Here is a 13,045-nt window from a genome sequence, read left to right as displayed (position 1 = left end):
TTCCATTGCTTCTAATTGCTCTTGCATTTTTTCCATTGAGGGAGTCCTTGCACAGGTTAACATGCTCTGAAATTAAAAAAAAAACACTGAAAATTTTGACCTCTCTAAATTAAATTTAAACTATCAGGTTTGATAGAGTATGACTTGCCCTTTTCAATAAGCCTAATTTTGCCGTCCTCAGAGCCTCCTGGGCTCAGATATTAATTTTTAAAGTTTTTATTTCTTCCAAAATGGCGGTTGCAACTTTCTGCTTCCCTTTAAAAAAAATTTCCTTCAAAGGCTTCTAAAATAATTACCAGCAATAATGTCCAATAATATTTACCTTACAATTGTCACCTCTGTCAGCTTCACCAATTTTTAAGGTCCCGAACACTTTAAAAACTTTGTTTAAATTTTGACCTCCTAGCAATGGCCGCCAATGTTTTTCTATGATATTATATTCCTAGAGTAGGCTAGCTGCTTCAATGATTTCCCTCTTCCATCTGACACTTCCTGCTTTTCTTGCCACCAAATCCCGTTTTCATTGGTAAAAAGATCTCGTGATGTTTGACATATTTCCTGTGTTGACTGTGAGAGCTGCAAATCTGCGACAATGGGGCTTTTTCACCAAAACCGCAAGCAGACAAAACAATAAATTCCTTTCCACTTTTTAGCACTGTCCTTTAAATTTACAAAATTCAAATTTACCCTTTCTCCCCTTCTTCTTCCAAGCTTTCTGCATCTCTATTTCCCACCTTCTGATTTTATTTTGTTTAACTTTAAATAGTCCCGGAATGAAGATAGTCATCAGTACCTTTTTCTGCAGTTATCCAAATCGAACACCAGTCCTGTATAGCTTTAGATGTTTAGCAGTCTCAAAGAAGGTTAGGATCCTGTCAAGCTTATGTCAAATAAATGACTCTGGAATCTTTTGCAGATGAGGAATATGCAACTCGTCTCCGGAGACCCCTCAAAGCCTCAAAGGAGCCCCCCCTCAGGACTCCCTTTTAGCCAAGGTAAATCTCCTCAGTTTCCTGTGCATATCTTGGACCGATGTCTGACTGAGAAAAGTAGTCAGTAAGCATTAAATTGCCCTCCACTACCCTGAACAGAAGCCCCAGCCTGCTCCCCTTCTGAGAAGCAATTTAGCTTGGCATTTTCCAACCCCGGAAGTCGAAATATATACATCTGTTAATTTACTAATCAAACAAAGAAAACTGGAAAAGTCCTGGAGGTGGGGTGGGGGGCCAGTTGGCCTTTGATGGGAGACTGGAACAGGGAATTTACAGAAAAAATAGTTAGGTAGAAGCCCTTTCCACTGTATCTGTACCTGTATTAGAAATGAGGAAGCTTTCCTCTAACTTGCACCTTCCCTGTGATACTCCTTGCATAGCTTTAGCATAGCTTGGAAAAGGCTAAACAAGGTGCCTCCCCCGCCGCCCATGTTAGGCCTGTGGGAAAACTGGCTTTCTTTGTTGCTGCTGTATATTTAGGAATATTTGGATCTTTGACCATGGTAAATGTTACAACAACTTTAACATTAAGGGGCAAGGGATCTATTCAGCTACTGCAGTTGTTGCTGTTAATCTGTACATTTTTTTTTCTTTTTAGTACTTTCTTTTAAATACTGTATTACTTACATTAATAAAAATTCTAATTAAGACAACCAACTAAATATCTATAAAATTAATCAATTGGAAAATACTACTCTGTTGGCTATCTCCCAATGAAATTACTGTTATGTTTATTGAACACATTTAATATAGACAGTTTTATTAACATGAATTTGACATCACACATAAAAATAGCCTTTAATATTCATACATTTATTAGTTGCAGCTTTTATGGTTATACTGTAAGGTTCTTGCAGGTGAACAGAAAGGTAGAATGGAAGAAATGAAGAAGAAATACACAAGACCAAGATCTACAACTTCACCAGAAAGGTGCAGAAAATGTTTACAGCCGTCGTTTTACAGTTATATGGCATATCTGTTGCCTCTAAATATGTATATTATTTTTCTCTAGGGATCATGCAAAACTTTTCCATCTGTAATGCAGATCTAGGAAAAAATCCCTATCCCTTTGTGAGATTCCTGTGTTTTAAGAGAGAAGCAAGTCACATGGACTACAATACATGAGAGAAGCAAGTCACATATGCCTCTGACTGACCTAGCCAATGATGTGGGACCAACTTAAATACTTGGACAAAAGAATTGAGGAGTGTTTGCTAGAACAGGGCTCTTGAGGAGCTGGATGAGTCTTCTATGTGAACTGAGCCAGCAGGTGCTTGACCATCCCCAGGGGAAAAAAAAACTTGTATCTTCCTTCATGTCTGAATGTATATTTATTAATCACACTTGTTGCTTTTGTTGGAACCTTCTTGTGATTTCCAAAACCAAACATTATACAACATGGAGCCTTGGATTTAGATGAGAAATGTTAGTGGAGACAAGCATTTCCACCTGCAGACTGTGATTTTCCCTCCTCCCCACTCTTGCAGCAGACATAATTCTTCCCAGAATTCTGTCACAGGGAGGGGAGGGATCCCCTGGAATCTCCTGGCACCAGATTGCCACTGGAAAGGGTGAATTGTGTTCTGCAGATGAGTCCTTGCACCCGTGGAAACATTAGTCTGGATACAGCCCTATAGTTAAATTTCTGGAATGTACAGAATACTAATTACTTTCTATACCTAACTACCAGTGCTTATGTTTTTTGTTATTTTGGTTCCATGTGTTATTTGGATCAATAGTCAATTATATACAATGTTGAGAAGACTTTTCTTAATACATGCACTCATAGAAGCATTGAGTTTTATGAAATAAGCAGAGGACAACCTGAATGTCAAAAAAGTGTTTGAAAGATCAAAGTTATTTATTAATTTAAGAATTTATGAATATACTGTATGTATTTATTTATAGCCCACCTTTTTCTCTGAGACTTGAAGATTACCAAAGATAAAAATGATGCTATCAGACAGGAAGCATCTAACAGTACAATTGGACTAGGTTTAAAGAATTTGTAGACAATGTGAACCACAGCTGCTCAGGCAAGGTATAATGAAATTACAGAGACAGACGATGAGGCAGAAAAAGCAAGGTGATACTTAGAACAGTCATTGCAGTGGACTACAGTCCCACCCAGTCCCGGCCAATGAGGGAGCTGGGATTTGCCAACATGAAACCAGTTTTATGTCTTGTTATGTACTGGTCTCTATCTTTGGTGGGAAACGTTTGCGCGTCCAGGCTACTGTGGGAGCACTAGAGACTATGGGATATATTAAGAGATCTGGACTCCACATAAGAACCAATGAGCAGTTCTGGCATGAAGCTTAACTGCCATGATTTGGTATGGGGATCAGGGGGGTGGTTCTCGGCATGTATATAAGCAGGGTTGCAGCCCCACCATTTTGTTTTAGTATGTAGTTATTAATAAAGCATGTTCTTGGTTAAGCAATAATACATTTGTAACAGGGTCTGCCAGCCTTCAGGTCAAGTCTTGCCGGCAGAGTTGTTAGCAGGTAGCACAAAACATAAACAAAGCCTGCTATTTCAAACCCAAAACACCAGGGGGGTAGGCTGCCACCACACTGGGTTACTCTCTAGCACAGAGGCCCCCAATCAAACCTCTGCCTAACTGAGACAAAACAAGGAAAACCAAGCCACTCTCTTGCAGCAAGGAGTTCCCAAAGTAATTTTACAAAAAAATGGTAGTAGGCACTCTGAGGCTAATGGGTAAGTTTTGGCAAAGTTGCTGTGACTTCAAAGAGCAAACAACAAAAGGTAAAATAATTAAGGAAGTTTATTTAAAGAATAAGCATAACAATAGTATTTGATATGTGAGCCAAAGAAAATAAAGACATAAATTATAACTAGCTAAACTTAGTGCAGCATAGTTTTCCAAATTGATGATCTAAGTCCATTCTGGAAAGCCAATCAAAACCAGTGATGGGCACGCATGGTAACTAATTAGGGCTGATCTGCAGTTTCAGCGATAATTAAGTTCACATGGTGATAACTGGGCAGAAATGCCTAACAAGTTAATTGAAAGAGAATCTAGCAGGTATACTCCTACATCGACCTTGCAGGTGTTCTTTATCTCTGCAAGCAAACACATTCTTTAATGCTGAGCAGAACTCTGCAAAGAAACACAGACTTAAGATTTTTTAGAAAGCAAGTCAAAGCTTGACCATGGTTAACATTAAAATAAACATTTTTACATGGCTACTGCACTACAGCATTGAACCCAGTATTTAACACTGGTGATGAGGATGGAATCCTGTTGAGTCACCCTGTTGCTTAGCCGCACCACACCGCACACTGAATTCTAGTGCCCTGTGTCAAGCATGGTAGAATTCCACTGGTAATTGATTGTTTTAGGGTCCTCCATAAAGCTGGCCTGTGAAATATCATGGAGGACTAAGGTCTTTTAACTCTGTTATTTCCCCCCCTCCCCCTTCTTGCTTTATTGCTTGCAAAGTAGAAGTAGAGAGAAACGAAACTAACTTGAGAAAGAGTAATCAGCACCTTCCCATACATGCCTGTTAGGTAGTGTGGCACATCTGGGGAAAACAAGGACGGAGTCCTGATAACGCTATGAGAATGTAGACATTTATGATAGTTTATGTGTGAGTGCGCATCCCTTGCCCCCACCTTTTGGAATCCTTTTGAAGTATGCCTTAAAAGTATTGTATCAATGTATCTTTAGCATCACTCTCAAGAATCTGTTACACAGAAAGTATTGGTTTATCAATAAGCGTAGTTTTGTATCAAACCTGACTCATCATTGAAACTGCATGCTTGACACCCTGCGCTCAACTTGCAACGCACCATGGCTGGGATCATGGTTGTGGCTCCAGGACAGCATCTGTTGAAGTTTGATGCCACTCACCCAGACCTATGAGAAACCTGGGCAAACAGTCTGAAATACTACGTGCTTTTTCACAAGATTGAAGATGGGAGGACAAGAAATCACTCCTACTCAGCACATGTGACATCACAACCCTGCAGTTGGTGAAGCACCTCATCACATCCACCACACTGGAAGCTGCCACTTATAAGGTGCTTACCAACCATTTGGCACCCAAGCCAATGCGTATGGCATGGTGCATTGAGTTCTACTCCCAGCAACAGAATCCCACAGAATCTGCCATGGGCTATGTTGTCAAGCTATGAGGGTTAGCCCCCAACTGTGAATTCCTGAATCTGGATGAGGCCCTACTCAACAAGTTTGTGATGGTGGTTCGATAAGATAAACCCCTCAAGTTTGCCATCCAAGATGACCTCACTCTGACAAAGGCACTCTGGGAGGCCCTTGCCTTCGAGCAATCATGAAAAGATTGCTTCACAACTGCCGTACATCGGACCTCCATATCCTCCACCTTTGAGGTGTCCGATGGGGAAGAGACACACTAAATTTGACAGCCCCCTCACCGCGAGAGGCGACTAGTTACAGCTGCATGTCCTCTCAACACTCCAGCTCAGGCAACCTGTGCAGGTTGTGGGGACTCGTATGAGCACCATTCCTGCCCATTCTGGAACACCACGTGTAGGAGCTGCAGCAATACGGGCCACATCACTAGCATCTGCTGGGCTAAGGGAACCCAAAGACACCTAGCAACCCACTAAGAGACTGTGGAGCTACACACCACCTCCCTCTGCTGTCTCCAGGTACTTAATTTGCCCCAAGACACCTCAGACAAAATTAAGGTCATGGTACTGATTGAGGGTGTTCCTTGCTTAATGGAAATAGACTTGAGGTCCTCTATATCTATCACTTTGGAGGACACCTTTAAGAAGCTTTGTCCCAAGGGAGGCCCTAGGCTACTGCCCGCCAGGTTCATCTTGAGGGACTTTCAAAATAATCCAGTGAACATCAAGGGGTGGGGCTGTTTTCAGGTGCAATACAAGAATTTTGATGGCATGCTGGACTTGTTGTTGGTGGGGGGCAAGCTCACAAGTCTACTTGGACTGGTCTGGTTTGAGCCCCTAGGAATCAAAATCATTGGGGTACACCAGACTCTGCTTTCCAGTTTCATGCACATCTGTGAAGAGTTCCCTGAGGGTTTGATGGTGCTCTCGGCTGTTATATGGGCCCTCCAGTGTCTTTACAACTGAATCCAGTTGTGCAGTCCATAAAACGGAAGGCTAGGTGCGTCTGACTTGTGCTCAAGTCCAAAACTGAGGCTGAACTAGACCACCACGTAGCCTAGGGGGTACTAGAGTCAGTTCTGCAAGCCCTCTGGGAGACCCCGCTTGTGATGCTCATCAAGCCAAATGGGGACGTCCACATCTGCACATACTACAAATGCATATTAATAAGGCACTCCAAGGCACACATACCTGGTCCTGGTGGTCAGCTATGTATTGGCTTCACTGGCTGGCACCAAAATTATTGGGAAGATGGATCTAATGCAAGCCTACCATGTAGATGACAAAACTGCCAAGGCACAAACTATAGTCACCCACCGGGGGGTGGGGCTTTAGAATGAAGTAGTTGCAATTTGGAGTGAGCATGGCCCCAGAGATTTTTCAGAATCTCATGAACTCTCAAAGGATCCAGCCATTTTTCGATGATGTTCTGATTGCTGCCCCCACCACAGAAGAATTTGCTTGCCACCTCTGCACTGTGTTAACAGCATTTCCAGTTAGCTGGGCTGAAGGTAAAGAAAAAAAAAGTGTTCCCTGGGCATACTGCCAGCATCCATCCAACTCCTGAGAAGGTCCATGCCATCATGCAAGCTCCTGTTTCCACCTCCAAGACAGAATTATAGGCTTTCTTGGGGCTCTTGGACTTCTATCACTCCTTCCTGCCCCTCAAAGCTGCACTGGCCAAGCTGCTCCACTGCTTGCTGGACAAGAAGGCTCCGTGGATCTGGGGTAAGAAACAGACAGCTGCGTTTCAAGCTGAAAAAGACCAACTCATCTCCAACAAGGTCCTGCAGTATTTTAACAAGTCCCTGATAGTTGGGGTGGTCCTGGGGCATCGGTTGCCAGATGGCCAGGAGGTGCCCATGTCCTACTATTCTTGCACCTTGTCATCTGTGGAATGGAACTACCCCCAGATCAACAAGGAAGCGCTTGCTATCATGGTGTGGGTGAAGAAGATTCATGATTACTTGTATGGGCAACACTTCATCATTGCTACTGACCACAAGTCGCTGCTCAGACTGCTCGCCCCGAGCAGGCAAACACTGCATATAAGAATATAAGAGAAGGCATGTTGGATACATATACATACACACACACACACGCACACGCACACGCACACACACACACACACACACATATATGCTGTGGCTAATAGCCACTGATGGACCTCTGCTCCATATTTTTATCCAATCCCCTCTTAAAGCTGGCTATGCTTGTAGCCACCACCACCTCCTGTGGCAGTGAATTCCACATGTTAATCACCCTTTGGGTGAAGCAGTACTTCCTTTTATCCATTTTCACCTGACTGCTCAGCAATTTCATTGAATGCCCATGAGTTCTTGCATTGTGGGAAAGGGAGAAAAGTACTTCTTTCTCTACTTTCTCCATCCCATGCATAATCTTGTAAACCTCTATCATGTCACCCCACAGTCAACATTTCTCCAAGCTAAAGAGCCCCAAGCGTTTTAACCTTTCTTCATAGGGAAAGTGTTCCACACCTTTAATCATTCTAGTTACCCTTTTCTGCACTTTTTCCAGTGCTATAATATCCTTTTTGAGGTGCAGTGACCAGAATTGCACACAGTATTCCAAATGAGACCGCACCATTGATTTTTATAGGGGCATTATGATACTGGCTGATTTGTTTTCAATTCCCTTCCTAATAATTCCCAGCATAGTGTTGGCCTTTTTTATTGCAATCGCACACTGCCTTGAGTTATCTACCACGACCCCAAGATCTCTCTCTTGGTCAGTCTCTGCCAGTTCTGCCCACTCACCCAGCCTCAACAGATACTTTTGGAGTGTCTCACAATTCTCACTGGTTCTCACCACCCTGAACAATTTAGTGTCATCTGCAAGCTTGGCCACTTCACTGCTTACTCCCAACTCCAGATCATTAATGAACAAGTTAAAGAGCATGGGACCCAGTACTGAGCCCTGTGGCACCCCGCTGCTTACCGTCCTCCACTGTGAAGACTGCCCATTTATACTCACTCTCTGCTTCCTATTAATTAGCCAGTTTTTGATCTACAAGAGGACCTGTCCTTTTACTCCATGACTCTCGAGCTTACTAAGGAGCCTTTGGTGAAGAACTTTATCAAAAGCTTTCTGGAAGTCAAGGTAAACAACATCTATTGGGTCCCCTTTGTCCACATGTTTGTTCACCCCCTCAAAGAAATGTAACAGGTTAGTGAGGCAAGATCTTCCCTTACAGAACCCATGCTGAGTCTTCCTCAATAACGTGTGTTCATCAATGTGCCTACTCATTCTGTCCTTGATAATGGTTTCTACCAACTTTCCCGGTATTGAAGTCAGACTGACTGGCCTGTATTTTCCCGGATCTCATCTGGAACCCTTTTTAAAGATGGGGGTGACATTTGCTACCTTCCAGTCCTCAGGAACAGAGGCAGATTTCAATGAAAGATTACATATTTTTGTCATGAGATCCATATACTGTCCCCACAGGTCCTACACTGGGCTACCTTTCTGGTCGTCTACCGGTACAACCTCGTCTACTGCCCCAGGAAGTCTATGGGCCATGCCGACACACTCAGCCGCCTTCCACTTCCATCGACCCAGACCCAGCTCTTGTGCAGCAGATCATGCTGGTGGAGACCCTGCTCAGTTGCTCTCTGCATTCTTCTGATGTCACTAAGCACATGCCTCAGGACTGCATTCTCTCCTGTGTTCTGGACTGGGTAGGGAGGGGATGGCCCATCAGTGAGGTGGGCCTGTAGTTTACAGCTTTCACCTCATGCAAGGCAGAACTGTTGGCCCACAAGGGGTGCCTACTCTGGGGAAGCCGCATAGTGGTTCCCCCACTGCTGTGGAAACAAGTCTTAGAGGGCCTACACGAGACACACCTGGGAATTGTGCAAATGAAGGCCCTCACCAGGAGTTATATGTGGTGGCCCGAGCTGGATGGGAAGATCGAGACATGGGTAGAATGGTGCCAGACTTGCCAGGAGACATGAATGGACCCTTCAAGTGCACCAGTGCACTGGTGGGAGTCTACCCACACACCATGGGTGAGGCTACACTTGGACTTTGCAGGCCACTTCCATGGGCAGATATTTTTATAATGATGGACTCCTACACCAAATGGTTGGAGGTGATTCCCGTAGCTTTGACATCAGCATGGGCCACCATCAGGGCCTTCAGACGGGTTTTCAGCACACACGGTTTGCCAGACATGCTTGTGTCAGACAACAGAACTGCCTTCACCTTCAAGGGGTTCCAAGAGTTTGGGGGTTGATATCTAATTCGGGAAATTCGGTCTGCTTCATTGCACCTTGCCACCAATGGCCAAGCAGAGAGAATGGTGCACACAACCAAGGAGTCCCTCCACAGAATCATACACGGGGACTGGGATCACAGACCGGCAGCCTTCTTGTTTTGGCCACTGAGTAACCCCGAGCACAGCCACCGGCTGCAGTCCAGCAGAACTCCTTATGGACCAGCACCTCACAACCTGTTTGGATCAGCTGCACCCAGAGTGGGCTCCAGAGCAGTGGACAAGCCTGGTGAGCCAGGAAGCACCTGGAGGATTCTTTTCAAGGGACCCCATGTATGCATGAAACTTTGCTAGTGGCCCAGAATGGATTCCGGCCAGGGTCACCCAAGTCACCATCCCCCTTTCCTAGAAAGTATCGACTGAAGGGGGCCAACTGCTACGCCAGCACATCGACCGGTTGTGCCTAGGATGTTACCAGAGAAGCCAGAGAGCCCAGGACCATCTGAGGAAAACTGCAACCAGGAGGAGTCAGTGCCACCACAGACAGGGGTCGAGCCTGCACCTAGCAACTGAGAAACCTCTGCCACAGACAGCAAACACTCCAGACTGCATTCCTGTTTCCCTGCCACAGCCAAGTGAGGTTGTGGCCATGCCTCGCTCTGCTGCTTTGACACCCCCTCCTCAGATCAAGCCAAGACAGTCTCAGTGGGAGCATCACCACCCAGTGTACCTAGAGGACTACAAGAGTTAAGTACTTTGGGACTTGAGGAGAAGGGGTATTATGTACTGGACTCTATGTTTGGCAGGAAGTATCCACACGCCTGGGCTACCACAGGAGTGCTAGAGACTCTGGGATATTTTAAAAGATCTGGACTCTAAGTAAGAACCAATGAGCAGTTCTGGTGTGAAGCTTGACTGCCATGATTTGATATGGGGAACTGGGGGGTGGTTCTCTGCATGTATATAAGCAGGGTTGCGGCCCTGCCATTTTGTTTTAGTATGTAGTTATCAATAAAGCATGTTCTTGGTTAAGCGATAATGCATCAAACCCAGTATTTAACACACACACATATATATATATTTTTGTGTGTGTGTGTATTCTCATATATGCTAAGATATTACATAGAACAGTAGGGAGACATTTTTTATATCCTGTTAACAGCTAAAGATCTGCAACCATTTACTTGTGTTTCCCATGTTATTGTCATCTAGCCAGAAATTAGGGTGATTTTCTGATAAGTTCCCCTGTTACTAGCTCTGCCCATGTTGTCTATATGGTTGTGTTTATAAACTACAACAATCTAGCAGGATGAAGGATGGAATAGGAGTTCATATCGTGTTGTGTGTATGTAAAGTGACATCAAGTCACAGACAACTTATGGTGACCCCAGCAGGAGGCTTTCAAGGAAAATGAGAAGCAGAGGTGGTTTGCCATTGCTTTCCTCTGCAGAGACTTCCTTGGGTGGTCTCCCATCAAAGCTTAGCTTCTGAGAGACTGGGTTATACCATGCAGCCTTCCTCTTTGGAAAAGGGTGTCTATACAAATATACAAAACAAGGTAAAACATACTGAAGGACTGAATATATTACATACTGTTCAATGTGGTAAAATAATTTCCCATTTGACAGTATCCTAAACATGTTAAGAAAATGCATGGGAAGGTTGAAGGAGAATCTAATAGATGAGCAGGAATGTGCATATGTTTGCATTCATGAATGAAATGATGTGATTATTTTGAATTGGTCTAATTTAAATGATGACTTTGGTTATATTTTAAATCAGCAAGGAAAGGTCTTGCTTCAGGTCTTGTGTTTTTAAAAATTATTTGAATAATTAAAAAATAGGATTGCACTGGATGCCACAAAGATTAAAAATGCTGCTTGGACTATTCATACCTAATAGAAATAGAACTTCATGGAACTGGACATCTTGCTGCTAAGTATGAGAAGTATTAAATTGTATGTATATATTATTTTGATACTTGGTGTGCATTTATTCAGATTTCCAAACTTGATCTGTTCATTATACACAGAAATGTATTTGCTAAAATAATTACCTTTCTAAAGTCAAGATTATCTGCAGGTTGTAGTTTAGTGAAATTTGGCTTTCATTTAAAATGTACAAAAACAGCATTTTAACATTATTTTGCTAAGTAAAATTGCCTTAAACAGATGCATTATAAATGAGACAAGATAAACAGAGGACAGAAAATACTCAGAATGAATGGAAAATAAATATGATTATTAATGCAAATGGGCCTTTTATTTTTCTTCCAAGAAGAACTTGGCATATGAGAAGGTAAATGTCAGCACTTTAACTTAATATGTGCTAAAAGTTAAATATACTTCGTTATTAATAACAGAGTACTCACTGGCAAGTTGAAGATTGTGATGAAGGCCCTTTCAGTGTTTCATAAGCCTTTGGGAAGATCCTGGACCATAAGAAATTTGTTGTCTAGATCAATGGAAGAAAAGAAAACTCTGGAAATGGAAGAGTAGCTAGGACAGAATATGAGTAAATGCAGTTTCATGTGAAGGAGTAGTCAGAAGGTGTAAAGGAAAAGGTATTTTTGAGTAGGGTGCCAACTAGGGGTGTGCATTCGGTTTGGCCAAATCGAAGAAACCTCCAAATCACCCATGATTCGGAAGTATATGGTGCTGTATACTTCCGAATCCAATTGGAAGCCATTATACAGGAGCCATATACGGCTCCCCGTATACTTCCGAATCAATATGAGTAAATGCAGTTTCATGTGAAGGAGTAATCAGAAGGTGTAAAGGAAAAGGTATTTTTGAGTAACATGCCAACTAGGGGTGTGCATTCGGTTTGGCCGAATTGAAGAAACCTCCGAATCACACATGATTCGGAAGTATACCGTGTCGTATACTTCTGAATCCAATTGGAAGCCATTATACAGGACATATAAAGCCATTATCAATATTTGGAAGTATACAGAAGTCCATAGAAAAGGCGGGAAAGGAGCTTCTGCAGCCTCAGGGGAGCTGCTTGCCTCCTTTCCTGCCTTTGGAAGACTTTTCCCGCCTCTCCCATAGCCTCCCTGGGATCAGGGAGGGAGGGGGAGAGCAGCCCCAGCAGCCAATCCAAAGCATGCATTGCAAATGCGTGCTTTGAAGGGCTGTTGTGTAGCTGATGGCTGGGCTAATCCCCCAGCCACCAGCAACATTGTTGTTCTTTTGTTTACTTGGATATCCAAGTAAACAGTGTTCTCTGGCCAATCATAGAGCAGTTGTATTTTTTGAAACTGCTCTGTGTAGGGCCAGAGAACCTTTTTAAGGAGTCTGCCTGGCTGGACTCTACTCCATTGCTGCTGTGTTGGTGTTGGTGTGAGAGAGATTGTGCTGTGCTGGCCCTTGGCTTCAGCTGCTGATGCTCTCTCAGCCTTGCCTGACCTGCCTGGAGAAGAGAAGACATCTAAAGTAAGTCTTGGGGTGTTTGTTTTTATTTTAGTTAGTAAAAGGACTTTTTAAGACTCAGAGTCCCTTTACTTATCCAGATTTGGGTGGGTGAGTACTGGGTAGCTTATTTGGGGTTAGGGGGTTCTGCTGGGGGTAGAGGCCTGGGGTGGGGAGGTTGCCAATTTGCCTATCTCTTACTTTAGTGAGAGGACTTTTAAAAGTCCTTTTACTTTTCCAGATTTGGGTGGCTTGGATTTCTTGGGGTT

This window comes from Heteronotia binoei, chromosome 21 (genome assembly GCF_032191835.1).
Source record: "Heteronotia binoei isolate CCM8104 ecotype False Entrance Well chromosome 21, APGP_CSIRO_Hbin_v1, whole genome shotgun sequence".
Taxonomy (NCBI): domain Eukaryota; kingdom Metazoa; phylum Chordata; class Lepidosauria; order Squamata; family Gekkonidae; genus Heteronotia; species Heteronotia binoei.
Note: the sequence above shows the minus strand (reverse complement) of the source record.